The sequence below is a fragment of the Lissotriton vulgaris genome, chromosome 1_1 (genome assembly GCF_964263255.1).
Source record: "Lissotriton vulgaris chromosome 1_1, aLisVul1.2, whole genome shotgun sequence".
NCBI lineage: Eukaryota > Metazoa > Chordata > Amphibia > Caudata > Salamandridae > Lissotriton > Lissotriton vulgaris.
In genome coordinates, this window is record NC_141685.1 from 1533081564 (window position 1) to 1533107668 (window position 26105).

At 42.6% G+C, this 26105-nt stretch overlaps 1 protein-coding gene and 1 pseudogene across 2 annotated transcripts in view; both read right to left on the reverse strand.

The window, feature by feature from the left end:
* Nucleotides 1-26105, reverse strand: part of MGAT4C (MGAT4 family member C) — a 1083724-nt gene that overhangs the window by 259960 nt on the left and 797659 nt on the right. The window lies entirely within an intron of this gene.
* LOC147750780 (adenosine kinase pseudogene) lies at nt 17339-18409 on the reverse strand (annotated as a pseudogene).

The following is a 26105-nucleotide window of genomic DNA, read 5'->3' on the forward strand; positions in this document are numbered from 1 at the left end:
GATGAGGGGTGACCTGCCCAAGAGGGAGTGTCCTGGGGAATCCTACACTCCCCGCAGAACTAGCCCAAGGGTGGTTTGTCGCCTGAAACACCTGGACCAATATGTCACTAAGTAGTGTGAGGCAAATGTTCTAGTTTTCCTTTTATGGGTTGTTTATCTTGATTTGTGCAGGGAAGGGTGATGTGTGGTATCCTCCATCATAGGGGGAACACGTTGTCATATCATCATGCCCCTGATTCTATAATCGCTGTGGAACGTGCTGTTGTGACATCATTTCGAATATCACAGCGGACAGCGTTCTAAGGCGAGCGCCCGGAGAGCGGAACGGCTGGCATGCTTAGAGCCAGTCAGCTGTGGCTGGGGTTATGTTTACTGCTACTTCATTGTTAAGCGAATAAACACGTTTGCGTTAAAACTTTACTTGTGTCCGCCATTACTTCAATGTGACTGTATGCTTTGCTAAGGGAGCTGGAGGAGATAGAGTACGTTGCTGATATCTGTGCAGAACTCCTCTTGAGAGTATTGCACAGAGGGAGAAGTGGGAACGACAAGCTTTCATCACTTTACCAATAGAGATCCCAGACCTGCCAACTCACATGGGGCCGCCTTGTGTCCAGCAGTATTGGCTCCTTTGTCACGGTTCCATGGCGAGGATTGAATATCACATGGTGGCATAGAAAATAAGCTAGAAACGACTGCACAGAATACATTTCCAGCTCACCTTTCGAGACTTTGAACAGCCAATGTCCATTTAGGCGGGGGGCGGGGTGAAAACGCGCCAGGACATCAACACCAGCCTCAGCAAACTTTTTATTTTTGGTGCAGGGGACTTGGTGAGGGCAATAGTGCCTCTTTGGTACTTCTCAACAGACGCCCCACCCCTCCAAAAGCTGGCCCTTTCCTCACACTGTGAAGTTATTTTTAGTTGGTACGTCTGGATCCCAGACAGTTCTTTTAAAAGTAACGACTCCTCAATGGTTAATTCTGATCCTGAGTTGCCTCAAACTGAAAATCAAATAGAAAGTCTTCTATACTGTGAAGTGAGAGCAGGGACAGACAGCTGCACAAGAAACAGGCCTATGTGGTACTGTAAAGAAATTTAAATTTGTGCAATTGTTAGACCTATCAGCCGTAATGTGGTCTTCCCCCAAGTATTTTGCCTTACTCCTCCAAATTTGCCTGAACGCGCTATGTAGGTCTTAGGACTCTATGCACTTTACCACTGCTAACCAGTGCTAAAGCATGTGTACTCTTACCAGGGGATACCATAGCTGAACGCGATTGGGACTATAGTTGTACGCAGTTGCAACTACTAACATCAAATTGTAACTTACGTATCATTTACTTTAAATTTCTACACCAAATCTATCACACTCCGGCCCAATTATACACATACGGACTTAGAACACATGACAAGTGCCAAAGGTGTCACACATCAAATGCAGACTTTTTGCATATGTCTTGGGCATGCCCCCAGATCCATATGTATTGGCAAGAAATTACAAGTGCACTCATGACTATGCTGAATGAACACATACCAAATGCACCGCTTATTTGCCTATTAGAAATATACAGTCGTAAAGCCCCTCCTAAAGAAACCCTCGCTCAATCCGGAAGTCCTAAAAAACGTCCGACCAATATCTCTGCTCCCAGCCCCTGCAAAGATGTTTGAGGCTCACCTTAACTTTCATCTGACTTCTTATCTTGAAAAAACGGATCTTCTTGACATCTCCCAGCATGGGTTCCGTGCTGCTCACAGCACCGAGTCCGCCCTCACGGTAGTTGCTAATAACATCCGCACCGAGGTGGACAGAGATCGGACAACTTTGCTGGTGCTCCTTGATCTCATGGCAGCTTTTGATACCCTATCCCCTTCGATCCTGGTTGACCGGTTGAAGGGGATAGGGGTGAGGGGAAGTGCCCTAAATCTTCTGCCTTCTTTTCTTTCGCAGAGACAGCAAAGGGTTCAGCTTGGTGGCTTTCTGTCCTCCTTCAAAGAGGTGCAATGTGGGGTTCCTCAGGGCTCGGCCCTGAGTCCCCTGCTATTCAACATCTACGTAACCCCACTTGCCGAGGTAATAAGATCTTTTGGGTATCAAATATTGTCTTATGCAGACGATACCCACATTATCATCCCCTCTACCTCACCGACCACTGAGGCCGCTTTCAAATTTCGAACTTGTATGGAAGCGGTCTCTAAGTGGATGGTGCGCAATTACCTGAAGCTCAACGGTGAGAAGATGGAGGTCCTAGTCTTCGGAGGAAACCCTGACATCTGGTCCAAGGACTGGTGGCCTCCCTCTCTAGGAGACTGTCCCCAATCCACCAATTCGGCCAGGAACCTTGGTGTTCTCTTTGACTCGGCCCTCTCCTTTGATCTTCAGGTAAACAGAACTGTATCCACCTGCTTTAACATCATTCGCATGCTCAAAAAGATTACCCCCTATTTGTCACCTGACGCCCGCAAGCAGTCAACTGTTGCCCTGGTATCTTCCAGGCTTGATTATTGCAACGCACTGTATGGGGGCATAAACAAGAAAGCCCTCCATCATCTTCAGATGGTCCAAAACTCTGCTGCCAGGATGGTCTTAATCCTCCCAAAGCTATCATCTGCTACTCAGGCCAGAAAGGATCTCCATTGGCTGCCCATTAATTCGAGGATATCCTTTAAAATTATATGTCTGGCGCACAGAGCCGTGTTCAGCTCTGGCTCCGAAGGCATAAAGGCTCTGGTCAGCCCCTACTCCCCCAAGAGAACCCTCCGATCATCTTCAAGAAATCTGCTGGCGGTTCCCAGATTTAAAAAAGCAAAATGGGGAGGAAGAGCCTTTTCCACTCTGGCACCGAAATTGTGGAACAACCATCCCCCCGAGTTGTCTAACCAACCTTCCCTGAGCATGTTTCGGAAGCTCTTGAAGACTTGGCTCTTCTCCCATGCCTATCACTGAATCTTAAATCTGCTGTTTGTTTTTTGTTACTGTAATCGTCTAGTTATAGTTTATTTTTTAGTTTGCGCCTTGATGCCCTTGGGCTAAGTTCGCGCATTACAAATAATCATTCATTCATTCATTCATTCAACTCAGACTAGCGAAGAGACGGAAATTTCTAGCTGTAGCACTATTACTTGCCAAGCGTCGTATTGCAATTCGATGGGGTAGCACACGACCTCCAACAATTAAAGATTTGCTTACTGGCATGTCATACTGTAAAGAGAAACTAGAGGCTTATGCGGAAGAATTAACGCAAGCACCCAGACCTAGAGACTTTTGGGAACCTCTGGTACAGTACCTTCAAGCAACACATGTGGACAGCTGAACTACATTGTAATGTTTGATTTCACATGATAAGCTTGCAATACCCGTTTACACAAATGTAGTGGAAGGTTGATACAACAGATGTTAAGATTTATGGGACTGGAAAAAGTTTGGCACTTAATGCTTTGGCCATCCTAATAACTGGGTAAACCTTTTCAAGGATTTGGCTACTGCAGGTGTTACAAGGAGGACAATTTGGTACAAAATAAAGCCCAGGTACTTTGGGGTGGCTGACGTATTCAACAATCCCTTTGCCAAGTTTTCAATGAAAATTGCTGGTCTGCTTCTTAAAGGAAAGGCCATTTGTCTTGTTGAAATCATTAGGTCCAGGAAGATGTCTCAAAAGGCCTGTTGCAATTAGGTGGCCCAGGACAATGTTATCAGCTTATGATAAATAACTGATCAAGCTGTCTCCCAGTCTCAGTAGAAGAAACTCTTGATTATGAAAGTAGGAGCCTATATCCAATGTATAAAGGGGAAAGAGTAGAGGGGCTAAGACACCGCCTTGTTTAAGGCCATTATGAATTGTTTACCAGTACCAGTTCAACCTGAGTCCTACAGGAATGGGCTTCAACTTCACACCAAAATTTGTCTCCTAGGTGACAGATATCTGCCACCATTTTTTGAATGGAAGCTTAATCAAATCATCAAATCAAATTAATCAACAATAAAATTAATCAGTTCTTAAGTTCAGTCAATAATGAGAATTTTAGGTTGGTTTCAAAATACTTTATTCTCATAAAGAGATTAGTAAAATTCTTTGATCTTTTTATTAAATTAGTGAGGCAGGTATAATCTGTTTACAGAAATTCATCAAGAGAAATATGGTTGGAGTCACCACTAATGCAAAAATGACAAACAGGTTCTATTTAGGAACTAATCCCTATTCTAAAATAAAAGTCCAGAACTAAAAGCCAATAGCACCTGTAAAGAGTTTGAGAAAAGAATGGGAACAAAGGAGCATGGAAGTTTAAGATCTAATTAGGTAGTCAAACTCCCCATAAAGAGCAGTCCATGAAACTCAACTGAGTTTCAATATCCAAAGAGTATCAGCATAAAGTTGCAGTGGTAATCTATGCAAATAAAGCCTCAACAGGGAAACTAAGGGGCAGCAGCTGCAGCAGTAGCCACAATCGTCAGGGACAAGAAGGATGGTTAAAAGTCTCCAAGAGAGGCTAGGAGCATCTCCTCAGAAGAAAGCCTCCAGCCTAAGTCCCTATTCTAGCTAGAAACATGCACTTATATAAAAGACAGAATACATGCAAACAACATTATTACAAGTCAGTTCACTTCAGAGCAATGGAAACACACCTTTTGATGGTGAGCAGGCTTTGTTTTTCCTTGGAAGCGTTAACCTTGGTTCCCAGGGAATCTTAATGCAGAGTCTATTCTATCATTTATTGAATGTTTCACTGCATTACAATGAACTATACTAAAGGCAGAAACATTTACTTACAGATTTCTAGTTAGGTAATGCTTTTGTCTTTCACGTAAGTGAGAGTTATTATTAAAATATGCAATTTGCTATTCAATAATATACGAAAACTACATAAATAGGAAGTTTAAGCTTGGTACAAACAAGAGCATGTAGCTTAACCCCTCCCCTGCTGGTGACGGAACCACTCCGTCATCAGCCGCGGTCGCGCTGTGCTGATGACGGAGCGGTTTCGTCACGGCCTGCTCAGCACGCCTGATCGGCGCGGATTCCGCGCCTGTGCTGAGCGTTCCATTGAGCGGGCGGGCCGTGACGGAACCGCTCCGTCATGAGCACAGCAAAACCGCGGCTGGTGACGGAGCGGTTCCGTCACCAGCATGGGCACTCCGCGCGCCCCCCTCGCCCCCTTACACTGCAGCGGAATAGCCGCCGCAGTGAAGGGGTTAAACAAAATAATACATTTTAAACAACTGGAATATTCTACAGTAATGACGAACATTCTAAGCAAGTCACGTTAAGGTTAAGCTATTAAATACATTTGTGCATAGTTCAGCAATTTCTAATGCTTCTATTATTGCAAGAGAAATATAACAGAGGCCTACCAGTGAACATGACTGCCTAATGCATTTTGCAAGTTTTGACTACGTGTTATCTTGCAGTGTGTTTTCATGTTAATATCCGAAACAAATTACCAGCTTTGCTAATTAATTTTAATTAACGTTTTCCTCTTTATCAGGTGTTTTACCTGTCACCAAATGTTTGAATGGAGCGACAAGTTGAGATGTAAAAGAGCACCGTGGATACCCAAAGCAGAGAGTTTGAACCATAGTAGATTTAGGTTTACCTTAATGAATGTAGCAGATAAATATACAAATCAGATGTTTATAGATTAGATTTGATGTAATACCTTACGGATCAGGAGGATTAACAACGTAATATTGTCAATTGTTGTGCAACCGGCTATGAAGCCTGTTTGAAAAACTGGCAGAAGGTTGCTTACGGTAGCCCAATCCATAAAAAGGATACATAGAGAATAGGGAAGTAATTTGCCATCTGCGTCCAGAAGAGCTATCAGGCGCTAGTGAACTGGAGCACATTTGGGGGCCGTTTTATGTAAGGGTTTGAATATTGGCCCCCTGCCAGGAAATAGGGACCGAACTTGAAAATATGATACAGTTGTAGACAGGCCTCAGTATCTGGCTCCACAGTAATGTATCATGCTTTAAGACAGTGATGGGGACACCATTGGGACCTGGATCTCAGGAATTCCTGCATTTTGTTACAAGAAATGCGATCTCCTCCTCTGTGATTTCCAAGCCTGCAGTAGTAAAGCTGTGCTGCGTTCTGCAGAAGTTGAGGCTACTCACAGGGGAACACATGTAGATGGGCCTGGCACTACTCTATTACTCCTCAAAGCAGTGGGGGCAGCGTGGGTATTTAAAGGTCTGATTAGTCCAAGACTGTCACTTCAATTCCCAGAATTACAGACAAAAGCTGTCCCTAAAGGGGTTGATGGTGATGGACTGAAGATACAAATAATGGAGGGTCTATAAAATGTAATGATGGGCGGTCTTGCTAAGCGCTATTAAAAATTAGGGTGCCGCATATCAAGGCTTCACAGTCATTTCCACCTCTTTCATCCTCCACAAGACACTCCCTGCCACTATATTTCACACTTGCAGGTTCTTTTCATGTCTCCTCTCTCCCTTTGTCACTCTTTTTCTTTGCCTTTGTCTTCCTCCTTTTTTCCACCTGTTGTTTTTTCTCTTGCTCTGGGTCAAAGTCTGCTGAGGAGACATAAATGTCTGTTACCAAAAATGAGTGCCAGTGGGCCACACCTGGAACCATCGGCTCACATCTAGCACTGCCACAGAGGGACTGCTTGCAGATAGTCAAACAGCACAGGAGAAGAACCAGTCCCACCTCCAATGTGTCTTTAGCGCAATGATGTCCACATGAGGGGTACTGTTGGTGCATTTGGTATGTGACTTCAGGACTCATGTCAGAATTAAGCATGGGCGGAAAATCCGTTCCGCTCGCGGATTTCGCGGATTTTCGGTAAATTCGCAATTTGCGAGATTCGCGAATTTCCCGCAAAATCCGCGAACGGAAATCCGCGAACGGGGATTGGGTCAAAAGTTCAAGCTGACTTTTGTAACTCTTTTAGAATGGCGCCAGCAAGCTGCCAGAGCCATTCTAAAATAGTTACAAAAGTCAGCTTCAACAGGAAGCTCTAATAGAAAAAGTAAAGCAGGTGCTGCTCAAATTCAGTTACACAATCATTAATCACCCCCAAACTTGGGGTGATTAATGATTGTGTAACTTAATTTGACCTTCAACTGGAGCACCTGCTTTACTTTATCTATTAGTGCTTCCTGTTGAAGCTATTTCTAGCTATTTTAGAATGGCGCTGGCAGCTTGCCGGCGCCATTCTAAGTGGGGCTGAGGGCAGAAGGGCACAAAAGTGGGACAGAGGGCAGAAGGGGACAAAAAATGAGTGGGGCAGAGGGCAGAAGGGCACAGAAACAAGTGGTACAGAGGGCAGATGGGCATAAAAAACAAGAGGGTGGCAGTGAGTAAGCAAGCAAAAAAAAAAAACCCCCGCAAAAATTTGGAAAGTGCCTCGCGAACACCCCGCGAACACGCAAAGCGCCTCACGAACACCCGCGAACACGCAAAAATAAAAAAATCCACAAATTCGCGCGAATTCACAAATTTTGCGGATTGCCAATTCGCAAATCTGCAAATTTGCGAATTGCCAATTCGCAAAATTTGCCCATGCTTAGTCAGAATGCTCATGTTCATTGAAATACAAGGCATTAAGATGCAGTCATATCACATTCTCTCCTTTGATGTGCTATCATACCTCTCCCTCTCAATGTTTGTAGCCTCTGTCTGAAAGATCCACTATATTTATTTTTATTAGGGGCAGTAAGAAAAGCTGCTAAAAACAACCAGACAGTCAACATATCTGACATAAGAGGCTACATATTAACCTCATAGATGCTAGTAAACATCCCTCCCCAGTGCTGCGCTGTCCATTGGAACTAGTGCTGAATGGACGTCCAATGGTCGTGCGCAGCACTGGGGAGGTAGTGCTGCCGTCGGCCAACGCACCGACGCAGCACTTAAGGAGTTAATATATGGTAACACATATCCCCAATTGTACATGGAAATGGATTTTCCAAGTGGATGTTGCAAGTCTCTAAGGAGGTCTATGACCATATAAAGCCATAGGACTTCAGGACAAGTGCCTTTACAAAGCTATGGAACTCCTTATAATATTTCCTGTTGGGATATTGTAAGACATTGAGTTACTGGTGGGGGGGGGGGTGAAATTCTTCTCAAGCAGCAACCACAATGCTTCTGAGGGTGAAGCACAAGCAAACCCTAAATTAACCTCTAGTTAACACTCGGGTAGCTTGGCACTGAAGAGACAGGCCTAACTCAGATGTAATCTAATGTATCTGTTCAACACTTCAAACAGTAACACAGTAACACAGTAAAACCACACCACAAAAGAATCACACAAGAGATCTAGAAAAATGTAGTAATTTTTAATAAATAAAACAAGACCAAATCGACAAACATTCGATCAGTAGAACCGGAGATATGCAGGTTTAAATATTTCAGTAAAAATAGTGCCTAAAGGCGTAAAGCGCCAACTGTGGAGATCTGGTTGTGCTGGGCTGGTACAAAGTCTGAAGTTCCTGCTGACCGCGATGGAGCATGGGCTGGCTATAAGGACCCAGTAAGACCCACTGAACCGAGTATCCTAAAATCTTGGTTTGTAGAGTGTTGCGATGATCTGTGTCGAAGGTTTATTGGGCAGTCGAACCGATGTTGCGGTTCTGAGATGAAGCAGCGCTGCGATGCGAGGTCCTGCTTCATCATCTGGGATCCCATTGACAAGGGCTTGCAATGAGAGGTCCAACATCAAGCATGTGTCATGCAGTCGGGTGATGTGCCCCAAGGATGTGCGGCACAGTGGCAATTCTGATGAGGGGACAGGCCACAATGTGTCACGGGTCATTGCGATGGTTCTAACCCATGCAGCATTGGTGATGCATTGGGTCTGCTCAGAGTTGCGCCACCCAGCAGAGGAGATGCATCATTTCACTGAATCCACAGAGGGTGGCAGAACACCTTAGGCCCACTTACAAGGGTCCAAACCTGGAGTGGCACAAAGTGGCAGGGTAGACTCATAGATGTCAGAATCCAGTTGCTGAGTCAAGGTTTTTGGAACCTTCTGACGCTGAGGCTTGTGTCAGGAGGCCAGCCAACTAGCACTTGGAGCCACTATGGAGTCCTAGGTTCAATAAATGTAGGTCCAGTCCTTCTCACTCAGTCAGGAGGACAGCAGGTCAGCACAGCAGGGCAACAGTCCTTCAGAGCAGCAGTTCAGCAGTGTGGCAGTCCTTTTAGCAGCACAGAAGTCTTTCCTCCTCACAGAGTATCCACAGGTCCATAAGTGTTCTTAAGAAGTGGTGTCCTCGGCATCACACTGGACTCATCGCTCATAATAAACACCAGATCATCACTGTCTCCTCATCAGTTTTCCACATGCTTCACCTGCTTCGAAAAACATTCAGATGGATCCCCAAGGAATCCAGTAAGACGGTCACCCATGCACTCATCACCAGCAGACTTGATTATGGCAACACACACTACGCCAGCGTCACCCAGAAACAGCCCAGGAAGCTACAGAACGTTCAAAATGCCACCCCCAGACTGGTCCTCGAAATCCCTCGCCACAGCCACCTAACACAACACCTCTGTCAAATCCACTGGCTCCCAGTCAACAACAGAATCACTTTCAAGCAGCTCACTCATGCCTATAAGGCTCTATACGATGAAGGTCCAGCATATCTAAACCATCGCCTCTCATTCTATGCACCCGTCAAAAACAACTTCCCTCTGCCCAACTTTCCCTGGCCCCTATCCGGGGATGGATTGACAAGACCAGAATTGGAGGAAGATCCTTCTCCTACCTCACCGCCAAGAACTAGAACACCCTGCCCCTCCCTCTCAGGCAATCTCCGTCGTTGACGCAGTTCAGGAAGGATCTTAAGACCTGGCTCTTTGACTGAGACTCCACGCCCATAAGGATCAGCAGCCCTCCTCTCATTACCTTGAGACCCTCACGGGGGAGTAGGCATGCCATACAAGCTCCTGATTGATTGATCCAATATTTAAACTTGGTGCCCACCCTCTGGAAGGTGGAAAAGTGTCTAGTGGTTTCTGTTTGAAGTCCCCAGGCATCCTGCCTTTCCTGCCATGGCTCCAGACAAATTACAGGAGCTATGCAGCCCTTTTATTTGGAAGCAGGACACAGCCTTTTCAAGTGTAAGCAGGACTGTGCCAAACTTCACCTTCTCATCCTGCCGGTGATGGCCCACCCAGGCCCACCTAAGCCCTCTATAGTGTGTGGCTGGCTAGGTTGAATGCACAAAGCTCTACTGTCAACTACACCTGGTCATGTGGCCCAGAGACAGGCTACAGGCACCAAATGACTAAGGCATGAAAATGCCAACTTTCTAAAAGTACTGAACAAAAAAGGCATTTTCAAAATTGTAACTTAAACTCTGACTTCGCCATAAGTTGGAATTTTTCGTTATAATTCCAATGATACCAAAGATGAACTGGTCACCTGCTCCCAGTTAGAAATTACAGTTTATCAAATGTAATAAGGTAACTCCAATATTATCCTATGGGATAGGTAGGCCTTGCAGTAGTGAAAAACACATTTAGGAGTTTTTCAATACATGGACACATAAATGCACTGCATCCCATCCTCTCGGCTATCCAGGGCCTACCCTACGGGTGACATACACGTATTAAAAAAGAAGGTGCAGGCTTGGAATAAGGATTATTTTGCTATGCCAAAATGGTAGTCTTAAAACTGCACACACAGGCTGCAATGGCAAGCCTAAGACATGTTTAAAGGGCTACATAAGTGGTTACGACAGTAAGTGCTGCAGGCCCATTTGTAGCATTTATTTTACGGGCTCTAGGTACATGTATTACAGCTTTAATAGCAACTAATAAGAAAATTAAATATGCCAATTAGGGATAAGCCTATGTTATCATGTTTTAAGGAGTGAGCAAATGCACTTGTCAGAGTCAGAAGGCCACCAAAAACAGTATCAGCAAAAAATGGAGGAGGAAGGCAAAAAGTCTTGGGTAAGGCCACCCTAAGGCTAATAGGTATAACAGATATGTTATTTCTTATGAGTTGTCAGCCTCATATGGAGAGGCAGTTTGTGTGGCTGTTACCTCGAGATGTGTGGCAAGAAGATAGGCTAAATGTGTGGACTATAGGTATGTTGCATGGCCTCTCCAGTGAGTGGCATACCGGCGTCTCCATTGAGAGAACATCTCAGAAGAAGTAGTTGTTATGGCATCTCCAAGTCAGAGGCCCCAGCAGGTGGTTGGCTCAGAGTGTCCAGTCTCTGCTGTCAGAGGCCTTGCTGAAGTGAGCAGAGGGTCACCAGCCGCTGGTAATACGTTTTCACCAGTGGCAAGTGCCATTCTTTAGTTAATAAGGCCGGGTCTGATGTTCCTACACATATGTAATAAGAATTTAATTTCTGCATGCAGGAATATTGGAACACTTATTATAATAATAAAACAATGTCCTTTTCCCATTGCTCGGTATTCGATATTATAAACACTCTCAGTGCTATTTTTACAGCATCAAGAGATGTCAAACTGGGCTGCACTGCTTCTGATGATATTTAATTATAGGTGGGATCAATAACTGCTACTATCAGGTGTTATCAATTTTAGGCTCTCACTCTCTTTTTTGGTTTATGTTTTTGGTCCTCATATGTGACAAACAAGAAGTGTTTGATCAGTTTCAAGAGTCGTGTACCCACAGCCTGCTGGGCATAACCTCCTCCTGATACATCTTCCTTCGACCAGTTTTAGAGGTTGTGGGATCTTCCCAACCTACCTCTCCTTGGATGAAGATGTCTTAATCCTTGGACCTTTAAAGTACCATTGCCTGGTGATGGTTCGAAAAGTAAGATGCCAGGGGTTCCCAGATACTAACCTTCTTTTTGGACCCATTTATGCAGTCCAGTCTACCTATGCGCCTTGCTGAATTTAGCCAACCTGGGCAGGGTACTAGAGACCCTGGTAATGCTGATTTCCCTATTTTCTAATATTACCAGGATTAATAAAAGTTGCTCTTGCAGTTTTCTATTCCTCCATTTAAATCCAGCTCCCTCTAAGACCCCAAATATAATCAAAGACAGACTTATCTCTATTCCCTTTTTTATAATAGACGTTGAGTTTTCCGGACATTGCCAGAACATGTGTTTATCATCTGCTTTCTCCAATTCACATTTTGGGCAGGACTTAATTTTTTCTCTTATTTGGGATACTTTCTTAGAGGACCAGTAAACTCTGTGTAAATTAAACAGATCATTTCTTCTTAAGGGTGCACATCTACCAAAATACTAAAGTGTAGTCATATATACTTGCCAGAGAGATGTTAAGTCTGCTGCAGGTAGGGCTTCTTTCCTTCTTTCTTCTTTCTGGTAGGGTGTTGGGGTAATCTTCTTCTTGGACCAGCATCCAATACCACTTAGTCACCTTATTTTTTTTTGCGAGTTGGTTCTGCAGACTTTCCGACTTTCCTCCCAGTCGGTGGTGAATCCCACATTCAATTGATCTCGAACCCAGCTTGCTAATTGTAAATATTTAAACCTAGACAGTCTATTATTTGTTTTCTGCACTAGATAGTCCCAAAAGATTGACTTGTCATCATCCATCAGCTGACCTAGCGAGTCTAAGAAGCACAGAGGGGTTCCAGGGGAGTTCCAGATTGGAGCTATTTGGCTATAGTAAGACCTACCTAGGATTCTCCTGACCTGTATCCATAATGTACATGCTGCAATCAACACTCTTAGCCATACCTTTTTGAAATATTTGGAGAGGCCAAATTTAAAGAGGAAGCTTCCTTGATCTGCCAAATCCTTAGTTAGAGCTCCTTAACAGGGCCGGACCTGTCGATGGTTGTTCGTTAATAATACTCTAAAGTTTTTCAATTGCAAGGCCCAACAATACAGCTGAAAGTCAGGGAAAGCTACTCTACTGTCCTGTTTTTTTCTTACATAGCTTTTTCCAGGCAATTCTTACACCTTTATTAGCCCATACAAAACTGCTCAGATCCCCTTGTATTTTCCTAAACCACTTGGTCTCAAAGTGTTGGGGTAACACATTAAATATAAAGGTGAACTTGGATAGAATCATCATTTTGATGAAGTAGGTCCTACCTATGATAGCTAAGGGGAGATGAGACTAGAGCTTTAGTAACCAGCAATTTTCGGGGCCATGTCTTCTAGATTTTTTACCACCTGGACTCCTAAGTCCCTGATTTCTTTGTTTTACTTTTTTCCAGGCTGGCCTGCATCTAGTGGTGTATTCCAGTCCAATACCTTTGTTATTTCCTTGTTAACCAGGTACCCAGCTACATTCCCAAAATCTTTCAGCATGTGCAAAATGATAGGGAAGGCACTTGTAAGATCTTTGGTATAAATCAGTAAATAATCTGCATAAAAAGTCTCTTTCTTAACACATTCTTGGTATTGGAATGGTAACATTCTCTGTTCTACCCTGATTCTTCTTGCCAGGGGCTCAATATATAAATTAAACAATAAAGGGGATAAAGGGTAGCCTTGCCTGGTACCACGTTCTATTTTCAGTTGTGGGGTAAGGGAAACATTAACTAAAATTCATGCCGAAGGGCATCTATATATGTTCTTTATTGCATGTTGAAACTTGTTTCCTAGCCCATTTTGTCTTATGATTGCATATAGAAAGGGCCAGCTCACCCTGTCAAATGTCTTTGCGACATCAACTGTCATAATAACTAAGGGGAGATTCTTACCTATAGCCAAGTCTATAGAACCCACCAGATCATGGGCAAGGTTGTGTTACTGTCTTTTCTCCATAAAACCTTTTTGAGATATATTAATTAACTCATTATTAAGCAAAGATATCGGCCTGTATGATTCACATTTTTGGGAAGTTTGGTTTGGTTTTACAATAAGTGTTATTATAGCATCATTCCATGTTTCTGGGACAGGAGCTTCATCTATGTATGCTGCGTTAAATAACGTAGTCAATACCAGGGTAATTTCGTCCGCCGGGACTTTATATAGCTCACTCAGTATTCCGTCTGGCACTGGAGCCTTCAACTTTTTTAATCATTTGATTGCATTAAGCCCTTCTCCAGAGCTAATTTGTTTATTGAGGTATTCCTCCTTATCTTGTGCAAGTTTTGGTGAGGGGTCATTTTGCAACCAGGCGTTAATCAGTTCATCTGTCGCTAGACAGTCTTCCCTATGTAGATTTTGAAAGACACCAGTGAAAGCTTTCCCAGCGTCCTGATCATCTTGACATTCTTCACCAGTTCCTTCCAAAACTACATCTTTAATTAAGCTCCTAACCATATCACCCCTTGCCTTCCAGGCCAGTACTACCCACAGCCTTCGTCATTTTCGTAATGTGCGAGTTTACTAGCATTCCATTTTTTTCAACTACCTTATCCAGGTGCTCAGTTAACTCATTTTTAGCTTTGTCCATCTGCATTTGTATTTTTGTTATTATAACGGGATCATCTACTTTATACAAATCTTTTTTGCCAGGCAGTTATTTTAAATTCTATCTCCCTTACTTTATGGTTATTTTCTCTCCTATGCACTGCATAGTTAGTCAGTCTTTCTTAAATAAAGGCTTTGAAGGCATCCCAAATTTTTCATAAGGGGGCAGAGTCCCTATTTAGCCCCAAAAAATCTAAGGTATCCTGCTTTAGCTTAGTTATTATCTTTTGCTTCTTTAATAGTAACCTGCCCATTGTTCATCTGGACACTGTTATGCCCCAATCCAGAGATAGCTCTAGTTTTACTGCAGAGTAGTCTGATAAATTTTCTGGTTGATGGCTAACTGCCTTAATCATGTTCCTTAATCTAGTGTTGATCAGAAAATAATCTATACAAGAGCTGGGCCACATTTCTTGTTATGATATGTATAATCTTTATTCTTGCCTGCCTTGTGTCTCCAGAGATCTATCAAGCCCAAATTCTCCATTAGGTTCTGGATAAAATCCCGCATTTTAGGAGTGTTAACCATTGGCCTGGGGGAGGATTTGTCTATTGCAGGATCAAGTAATACATTAAAATCTCCCACCATTATGATAAGAGTCCTGATATCTAATAATTGTTGGAAAAGTTCCTGAAGCAGAGTTGGGTCATCTATGTTTGGACTGTAATAGCTTATCAGAGAATATTTTATGCTATTAATTCTAACCGTGGCAATTAACTATCTCCCTTTAGGGTCTGTGGCCATATTTATTAATTTGGCTTGGGCTGAGCTTTTTATCAGAATTACCACTCCTTTCAGGTTACAGTTTTGGTTTGTGGATGCAAACTTGTTAATCCATCTGTGACCCTTAATTATTCCCTCCAACTCCTCCTGGTGCAAGTGTGTCTCTTGTAACATTATGATGTTACTGTTTGATTGTTTTAAAAAATTAAGAACACTCTCTCTTCTACCAGGTACCCTTAGGCCGCTATGTTAGAACCCTCAGGCTGTGTATCTTATTTGAAGTGGTTATCTTCCAGGTCCACCCGACTCCAACGCCCCCAATTCCATATTTGTTTGTCACATATGGGAGCTGTGTGTTTTATATTATTTTCTCCCACTTGCTCCCCACCTGGTGTACTCCTTTTCTACGATTTATATCAAATGAGACGTGCCCCCCCTGAACTTCCCCCTCCCACCCAGGGAAACCCTCCCTTTAACCAAACTGGGCAATTCAACATGCCCATTAGCTCTCGTCTCTCCGGATTAAATATATGTCCTTGATTTGCCTATGGACATTTAGCCTAATGCTGTGTTTTTATTTGCTTTATTAGTTTATCAACTTCTGCTGGCACTTTTAAATTGTGCATTTTGTTATTCCACATTATTCTTAATGTGGCTCGAAATTTTAGTTGAGCCGTGGATCCTAAAGACTTGAGCTCTTGTATGTGTTTACCTAACTCCCATTGTCGACTTTCTGTTTCTTTCGTTATGTCCGAGCGAATACGGAAGGACCATTTGTCCTTTGTGTATGAGCCTGCTTTCAATGTTTCAGAAAGCATCATTTCTTTGGTCAAAGGGGTGCTAAAATGTGTAAGGATCTTTCTATGCTTATCTCTGTTTCTTTTGAAGGGATCCCTGTGTACTCACTGTATGTCCTGCTGAAGATCTAGTGCACTGACTGCTGGTATGAATTCTTTTATCAGGTTTACAATACATTTTTTCAGGTTCCCTCCTTCTTTTCCTTCTGAAATATTAAGAACCCTTAAATTATTCCTTCTAGTATTGTTCTCTAGGACTTTAATCTTTTCTCTGAGTGCTTTCTCCCCCACCTTGAGATTTTAAATCTCTTTAGTTTTACCAGATACTTTCTCTTTCATGGCCTCTATATATGTTTCCAATTTGCTGATTCTTTCAGTAAGATCCAATAATTTAATTTCAAGGCTATCACACGGTTATAATTTTTGCTTGATATGCTTCTGATAATGAAAATCTGTTTTTAATCTCTTCTGAGAGTGTGAGCAAGAGCTGCCCAATGTTTTCTTGGTTCGTGGGATGTGGCTGTGTACCCTCCTCGCCCCTAATTCTATTCTAGATGTAGTTTTAGAGCTTGCTGCCTCTTCTAACAAAGCCAGGAACCTATTTACTGAAGGCAAATCCTGTATTGTCCTGGCCTGGTGGTACCTCATATTGTGAGTGCTATCTTGCAGCCCTGAGCCAACAGTCCGGCAACGTGTTTTTTTGTTCCACAGTACGGATCATAGTGAGGACATAATCTTAATTTCTCTCCCTATGGGTCTTTTTTTGTCACAACTTATTTTATTTGTCAGTATCAAATTACCCAGTAAAGTCGTGAATTTGTTTGCTACAGAAGTTGATTTTCTGGTTCAAAATCGGCAATTAAAAAAACCAGAGAATGCATGTTTTCCCAATTACCTCAAAGTAACGATAAGTGTGTGAAATTATGCGTTCATTGTCCTGTTTGGCATATCTTGATAAAAGTAGCCTGCATAAATAATTCTGTACCTCATTTTCAGCTTTCTACACTGTAAATATGACCTTTAATAGGTAAACTGTAGACTGTGTTAATGTAAATACTGTTTAGATCAATGGGGAGTTAAGAGGGCTAGGACTCAAAAGCACCAAATACATTTATCTCATTGACCATGTTTGATGGACAGCAATGACTTGGAACAAATTAACCAACACAGACTAACACTTTACTAGAGAGTTTTGTACGATGCATCACGTGTAAGGGATATGGGAGCAGTGATTCTTTGTCATCAGAGAGGTGATAGCAGGGAGGGGGAGGGATCAATGCAGCCCACCTGGCTCTGCCATCTCGAGAAAGACAAGTAAGAGGTGTGTGGGCTTAGTGCATAGATCAGGTGAGAAAAGAAGACAGTGTGAGACACAGGAGCATTACATAAGTTTCAATGCAGGTATGATGGGCTTGGTAAGAATAGGGGAGGTCATCAACTCAGTAGGGCCTGTGGTATCATTTGAAGTCCGGCTTCTCTTGGAATGTGTGAATGACCACATTTGCAGCATAATGTACAGCTTGAATGCACTCCTCAAGGGGGCGGTTGTACACCAACTGTGATAAGAAAACTTCAACAAAGGCATCTCCGGCACCATTTTGATACACAATTAACTCATGATAGATTTCTAGGACTGGGAAGGCAACCACTTTGTCTGCTGTAGCCAGGATGGTGCCATTCTCACCCTGGGTGAAAACGACAACCTGTGGTCGATTGCTCTTCACCTTGGGCAAGGTCTGCGTCTTCTTGGCAATCTCTTTTATGTCTTCTGTCTTAAAGCCCTGCTCGTGACCGAATGCAAGGGCCTCCGTCTCATTTTCGAACAGGATATCGACGTATTGCATGACTTGCATCAAAGGCTCCTTGAAAAACTGGCTGATAAAGGGCGTTGGCAAGTTCAACCCAAAAAGCTTGTTCTTCCCAGAGGCTTGGGAGGCAGCTTTTAAGACAGAAGGAGGGGTTACAGTGAGGAAGATACCAGCAATGTAGTACACTCGAGCCTTTTCCACTAGCTTCCAGTTCTCCTCCAGGTCCAGGTGTTTCTCCTTGCTATAGCAGTTGGCTGCAGATAAGTTAGCCACCAGTGACCTGTTGTCCACAGTAATACAGGCAGTGCAGGTTTCCGTGGGCTGTTCACTCTGTTCATAATAGTGTTCATTCACATGAACTTCTTCAGCTTTCTTCTTCAGAATTTCCACACCTATGCAGCCGAAGAAGGTGGTAACTCGGAGTGGCATTTGTCTCATCCACTCTGACTCTTTTCCAGAGTTCTGCGTGGAGCCCCCAGCATGGTACTCAACTTTGAACTTTTTCACAAGTTCGTCAAAGAGTTCCTTATGCTTCTCCTCAGCTAAGATCTGGTCAATGTCTTTCAGTCCATACTTGTCCAGGAAGTTCTTGTCCACCACCGCACAGATGTCCAATAGTGGGCTTCCTATGCCAAACAGGAGATTTTCACCGTCCTCCTTGGTCTTCTTTTTGTCGGGCTTGAACTTCTTGGCCTGTGGCTCGTCTGCTGCCATCCTCATGGTTGTGTGTGTGTGCAGAAACTGCCCTGAACTGACAGCACTGGATCTGCTCCTGTAGACCATCTTTTGCCGTATTTCCCTGCCCTCTGGTCTGCCTCTTCTTGCTGCCTTTTACCCACTGGCACTCTATTTTCGCTCTCCTCATGCCTGTTGCTGTGTCTGGTACCGCCTCCTGCTGCCTCTTTCATGTGTCTCTGCCCTCCACTGTTTCTTTTGCCCTGCTCACATCTCTTGTTCATCCTTTGGTCTGTCCCTTTTGCTCGTTTTCTGCCTCTCTTGACGGCTCGCTATCACTAGCATAGTATGTTTAGGGAGCGTCCATTCACTTCTTGCCCCCCGCCCCCCTGTCCTCCCTCTCGTTAGCGAGCCTTGGGCTCTCTGGGTCTCTTATCTCACTGTTGGTGCAGCGGTGTACGCCTCTTACACTCTCTGTAGTCTTTTATGTCGGTTTTCTTTTCTTTAATTTGATTGTCCCTTTAGCTTTTAGACTTGTCTTGAATGCCCTTCTCTGGGATATCTGGGTTAACTCTATTCACAAAGTGCACTCTCACCTATTCGTGCCCTCATCACTCAGACTAGAGCCTGTTTTCCCTCAAGTCCCGGTTTACCTCCGTCTCCCTGTCCCCTAACCTGCTGACTAGCTCCTAAAATCTCAGCCACTTCACTCCTCTTGGAGTCTCCTCTTTCCATCCCTCTGCCCTTCTCCCACTACCCCCTATCAGATCCCCCAGAATTCACCCCCCCCTTCTCCCCATGGGTCTAGTGTGTTCCTAAAATTGCCACCTCTTTTTTTCTTGTGTGTATGCTCAGGAATATGGGGGCAGATTTATGGGGCCCTGGCGCCACGTTTACGCTGCTGTTGCGTCATGCAAGGCGGCGTAAACGTGGCGCATCCCTACGAGGCATTTACAACGTGACGCATCTATGATGCATCTAAGGCCCTGCGCCACATGAACCCTGCGTCAGGTTTCATGTAGGCGTTCCGGTGCAGGGGGGGGCGTTCTGTCGCAGGAACGCCCCTGGAAAGTGACTCAGTGAAATCTACAAGATTTCACTGAGTCACTTTCTACGTCAATTCCTTACGCCTGCCTGAAGCAGGCGTAAGGGTGATGCACCATGCAATGTAGGGGTGGCCCCTGTGCATTGCAGGAGTCATGTCGCACTTGCGACATGACTCTAGCAATGCGCCGCCCGTCACGCATCTTTCCTGCCTTGCACCATGGTCGCCGCATTGTAAATGCGGCGCACCATGGGTGGCGAAGCTGTGGTGCACTGTGGCGCACATTAACTGGCGCATCCCTGGGGATGCGCCAGTTAACGTAAATCTGCCCAATGATCTTTAGTAAGTGTGCGTGGCGCACGGGTAAGCTCTCACTCTCTTGCTTAATTCTGTAGTGTGGAACAAAGGTTCAAGTTGTGTCTATATTTTATGTCTTATTTTCTGCTTTTAAATATGGCTCCGCAATGTTATGTAATTTTCCCCTTCCCACCGCCGACATTATTCTTTGAGAGTTTGGTAGTTGTAGTGGCATCTTCCGCCCCATGCCCCTTAGTTGCATTTGGAATGTTGAAGTTGACACTTGATAAGAGAGAGAATGAGGGAGCTGACGAGGTGGTCTGAAGACGAAAGAAAAGATACTCCATCTTTGACAGGTGTAAGGGCTTGTATCAGTCTGTTAATTTGATGTAACGTTTAAAGACGAGCTTTTAGTTCTTTGTCTCTCTCTCACTCTCTCTCTCTCCCTCTCTCTCTCTCTCTATCTCTCTCTCTCTCTCGCTCAATCTCATAAAAAACGAAGCATGTTTACGAGCCAAGTGCGACAGCTGTGACTGAAATGAAACCACTTCACGCAAACAGTGGTGATGATGTTATCTCCCTGACGGATGCTATGATACAGGATTGAGCAGTCCTGCCAATAGAGCATCTATGGACTTAGCAAGAGTGTCGCAAGTGGACCATTGTGCGCGCTGATAATGGAGTATCACAACCAACAACTAAAAATTACAATATGCCAATAAAACTAAATGGGTTGGAGAGAGGTTTTTGAAACCTAATGCCTTTCTTCACTATCAGCACAATTCCTGAAACCTGCATCTATGCACCAATATTTTCATTTTTTCTGACTTAACATCTATACGTTTTGCATATGACTAGGAAGACTAACATTAATTGGATGATTAAAAAATAACACAGATTTTTTTAAAATTTTGAAATAATTAAATGCTTGGAGATGCCCTGCTATCTATTTTTTTTTAAAATATAGATGGGCACTTAATAAGACAATTCGCCAACAATCCGCTTACAATATACATTTAACCTTTTCCTCAAATATTGTTTTTATGCATGCTATAGGGCTGTTCAGGCTGGACTGTTCCCATGACGAGCAGGCTCAGGACTGATTTGCATATGGCCGCAGGATTCAAGCTTGCCCTGGTGTTGGGGTGGGGTTGGGGGTGTGATACCACAATACCGTTCCCAGGATTTCTTGTTTCCGGTCCAGGGAGTACCTAGCCTGGCAGTTCGGGCTGGACTGTTCCAATGAGGAGCAGGGTCAATACTGATTTGCATACAGCTTGGTCCGAACTGGCGTGGCAGGCATAACAAATATGGCTAAAACCCAGATCTGTACCTGGGGGTGAATGTTCGATTTGTTCTGCATTCAGTCCATCATCTGGTATTTTTGCATACATTCCGTAAAAGGCACATATTCATCATATACATTGCAAATAAAAGAATGTATGGTTCTCTATAATGTTTTTTTTTTTACTTTATGCTCTTGTTATCCTATCTTCACTCCTTTTATTTTATTGCGCTTCTCAGAAAACAGTATCGTTTTTTAATGTTTGTGAAAATTCACAAGGACCCCTAGACTAGTTTTGGCCTGTTTGAGACTATGGTATAGATTGTGTCGTGGGGCACAGTGAGCTATGGGCTCACATCTGGACATACCCATCGTTCTTAGGGCGTCAACTGGAGCAAATACTAAGATGATGGATGTATGGTTTGAATTAATCTCAACCACTGGTGGTTGCTTGTGCTTCATTTTAGTCCATCATTCTTTGCCCCCCATACCATTCTAGACAGAGGCTTGCCTCATGCAAATCAGTATTAACCCTCCTCCTCATGGGACAGGCCTATCTCAAACTGCCAGACTTGGCCCCCTCCAGAAGGGAACACATGTTTTGTACATTTCAAGGCTTCTACAGTTCACCAAGGAGTTCCATGATAAAGCAGAAGAATGAGGCTCTACACAGATTACTTGTATAAGCCCTCTGCACCCCAAAATTAGTTTTACATTCTTTAGTGGATAATTAATTCCTCACAATAAAGGAGTGACCAGTATACTACAAAACTGAAAGGAAACTTCTTGTTAGAATATGATTACTAGCAGGGAGGCCTTTCTGAAGAGTGTCTTTCCCATGTACTTTTTTCAGAACACAAGAAATAACATCCATAATTGGAGTTCTTGTTATATCCTACTAAAATGACAGATCAAAAAACATTCTCAAATGGGTTTCCTAAAGGCCTAGAGAAGTCAAGCTCCTGTTGAAGCTGTTGGCTTCGACAGAAGAAATCTGAGTGGGACAGAGCTGGGGAAATTGTTGCCACCCCACCCTAGTTTTACCTCTAGAAATAGTAATTTATTTGTTTCTCAAAATACTCAAGTGGGCAAGGATGGAAGCTATAACTGAGCAGGCATAGGGAGGTCAGATACCTTGACAGAGAGTCCCCCAGACCAGTTTTCACAGCAGAAACAAGCTCTGAGTGGGGATAAGCCTGTTTCACTTGCTTGCCTTGGAAATTACCTCTGCACCATGTCCCAATCTTCCAGAAGTGGAAATAAATTACCAAGATCCACTTTTCCCCAACCGTCTGGAATATTTGTTCTGGCCAGTTTTGGAGCCTTAAGTTCCTCAGAGCAGGCTTCTAGGAACCATGTTTCTCTCCGGCCAGGGCTCTTGCACATTGCAGTCCTCTGTGAAGAGCTGTGGCCTCTTGGAGTCATTTTGCGTTATGTGTTTCTGGAGCAGTCATCCACTTGACCCATGGAGAGCAGTTGCAATAACTGGTTGCCAAAAGTATGAGGAGTACATGAGTCCACGTCATATAACAGGAGTCAGGAGTATCTTTCATCTAGTGGGTGATCTAATGAATGCATTTGAAGACACCAAACAGTCTTATGGAGTTGATGTAGGAGTCTAATGTAATAGCAAAGTCCACAGCGAGGTAGACTTTCAGAGATCTCCTTCATTTGAGGCTTCAGCAACACACCAGGACAAAAGACAAGTGATCACCCAGGCATCCAAAGTAAAGATAGTGCTATCATATTATGAAATTTAGAACATAAATCATCCTAGAACCTTCAAACTTTACATATATTTGACAGCCCAGACGTTCATTGGGTAGCACCCTTAGCAACTGGGCTCAGTCTGAATTTATGACAAAATATCGACTACAAAAATATCTACCTACCAAAATATCGCAACTAAAATATCGATTACATTAATATCGAGATCCTATCTCTAACAAGGTAAGTCAAAAATATCGAAAAAATAATATTGATGTCAAAAATATAGTTTTTAAAAAAATATAGTTTTTTTAAATGAAACAACATGGAATATTAATAAAATAATACGTATACATTTAATAAACATAGTTACATATATATTATAATATTTAAAATTAATAAATGTAATAAAAACGAATAATAATAATAATACAGATATAATACATAGTATATACTTCATTAATAATACCTCTAATAAATAACTTATAAATAAATGAAAATATAATAAATTACAAATACATTTATATGCATCAAATAATAATATAAATAACAATTAATAAACATGTAAAACAAATTAAATACATTTTGGATAGCGTAGGGGTAAAAATTACTATTCCAACTCCAGAGAGTGCAACAGTAGGGAAAGTGTTGGATAGCGTAGGGGTAACAATTACTATTCCCATCCCAGGGAATGCAACAGTAGGGAAAGTGTTGGATAGCGTAGGGGTAAAAATTACTATTCCAACTCCAGATAGTGCCTCAGTAGGGAAAGTGTTGGATAGCGTAGGGGTAACAATTACTATTCCCACTCCAGAGAGTGCAACAGTAGGGAAAGTGTTGGATAGCGTAGGGGTAAAAATTACTATTCCAACTCCAGAGAGTGCAACAGTAGGGAAAGTGTTGGATAGCGTAGGGGTAACAATTACTATTCCCACTCCAGAGAGTGCAACAGTAGGGAAAGTGTTGGATACCATAGGGGTAACAATTACTATTCCAACTCCAGAGAGTGCAACAGTAGGGAAAGTGTTGGATAGCGTAGCGGTAACAATTACTATTCCCACTCCAGAGAGTGCAACAGTAGGGAAAGGGTTGGATAAGCGTAGGGGTAAACATAACATACTTATAAATACATTTATTTTTTTAAATAATAAATAACTTAACTATTAAATAAATATAAACCATTTACAAATACCAATACATAATTATTAAAAACATGATTAGCAAAATATATTTAAATACAATTTTTATTAAAAATACCATTTAATAATATTTAATTACCAATTAATAATTAATTAACAATTATATAATTAACAAAACAATTAATTAAAAAACAGTTTTCCTTAATTACATTTAAATTACTTCCCACCCCATTCACCTATAAACCCACAACCCACTACGGAACATCATCAATTAATCAATTAATTAAAATAAATTACCAATTAATTAAAAATAATTATCAATTAATTAAAATTAATTTATAATTCCTACTAATTAATAATTAATTTAACATAATTAAATTACTTCCCACCCTAATCCCCTATAAACCCACAACCCGCTACAGAACATAATTATCAATTAATCAATTACTTAAAATTAATTACCAATTAATTAAAAATAATTACCAATTAATTAAAATAATTTATACTTCCTACTAATTAATAATTAATTTAACATAATTAAATTACTTCCCACCCTATTCCCCTATAAACCCACAACCCGCTACAGTACTAAAATACAAAATTACATAAAAATAAATTAAAAACATTATAAATACATAATAATATACACAAAAATAATATAAAAATCAATATTAGTAACATCGAAATTATTAACATCGATATTACTAACATCGATATTTAACACTTCGATATTACTAATATCTATATTAAATCTATCGATATTACTTACCTTCTATATTATGTCCCTTCGATATTTAAACTTCAATATTATTGTATATCGATATTTAAATATCAATATTTTGTCTGCATACCGCTCAGTCTATCTATAAGCTTTGCAGAATGAAGGGTGAACATCGTTTACCATGAAAATGGAACACCCCATGCCATTACAAAGCAGTCGTTTCAACGACCACGTAGTTACAAGGCATGCCATTACTCCGCAAGTCGGAACAATGACTTGCTCTAGTGGTCAAAAGGTGTTGGATATAAAATCCAACACCTTCCCTACTGTTGGACAGACTGGAGTTGGAATAGTAAATTATACTATTCCAACATCTAGCGCCCTCCGTAGAGCAAGTCGTTGTTCTGAATTACTTTGTAATGGCATGCATTGTTACAATGCAGTCATTGTAATGACACATTGTAATGGCATGCGCCTAAAAAGAATGCAAAGAAACATGGCATATTCCAGAATGAAGGTTAATGACATGGATTTGAATAGAGAGAGACTTGCATGAGGCACTGCTTACCCAAGACAGTCTATGTCTTACACAGTCATATACTTGAAACCACACCAGTAACATTGCAAGGAGGTTGAACTTTCCCTATCAACCAGTCACAGAGTAAACATGTTGCGTGTAGTCATGGATGCAGATGTTATTCAAACTCTCTCAATATGATGGTAATACCCTATTTCAGTGACACAGGGCCATTGGGATACCCTTAGAGGAAAAAGGAGTAGGATAGAGCTGATTTCATGATCATCAAGAAAAGACAGTCTGAAGGAGAAAGAGGAGAGATAAGTAATACACAGGAATGGAAATACACTCACAGCTCCATATGTAAGTAGGACTGCCCACTCTTACTCTCCAAAATGGTGTGTGTCACTGTAACTAGTCCCCCAGTTACCTGGAATCAGTCAGAGATCCAAACATGATAAAGATGAAGGGGCAGTTTTATGTTAACTGGCGCATCTCCAGGGATGCGCCAGTTAACATGCTGCACAGTGCGCCACAGCTCCGCCACCCATGGTGCGCCGCATTTATAATGCGGCGCACCATGGTGCAAAAACGGCACAGATGCGTGACACATCTGTGCCGGAAATGTGGCGCATTGCTGGAGTTGCGTCGTAAGCGCGACGCAGCTCCAGCAAGGCTCGGGGTACACCATCTGCACAATGCTGCGTCAAGACCTACGCCAGCTTCAAGCAGGCGCAGAGTTTTGACGCAGCATTGCCCTGAAAGTGACTGAGTGAAATCTCATAGATTTCACTCAGCCACTTTCAGGAGGCTTTCCTGCGCAGGAACGCCCCCCCCTGCGCAGGAACGCCTCCTTATGGCGCAGTGCTTTACAGGGTGCATTGTTTGCGCCGCAGTTGCGTCAAAAAAAGTGACGCAATTGCGGCGCAAAGAGGCGCAACAGCCTCATAAATCTGCCCCGAAGTGTTTTTGAAAACTCCTATCTGGACTCCTGGACTGCCACATCGAAAGAGGAGAGGAGGGAATCTAG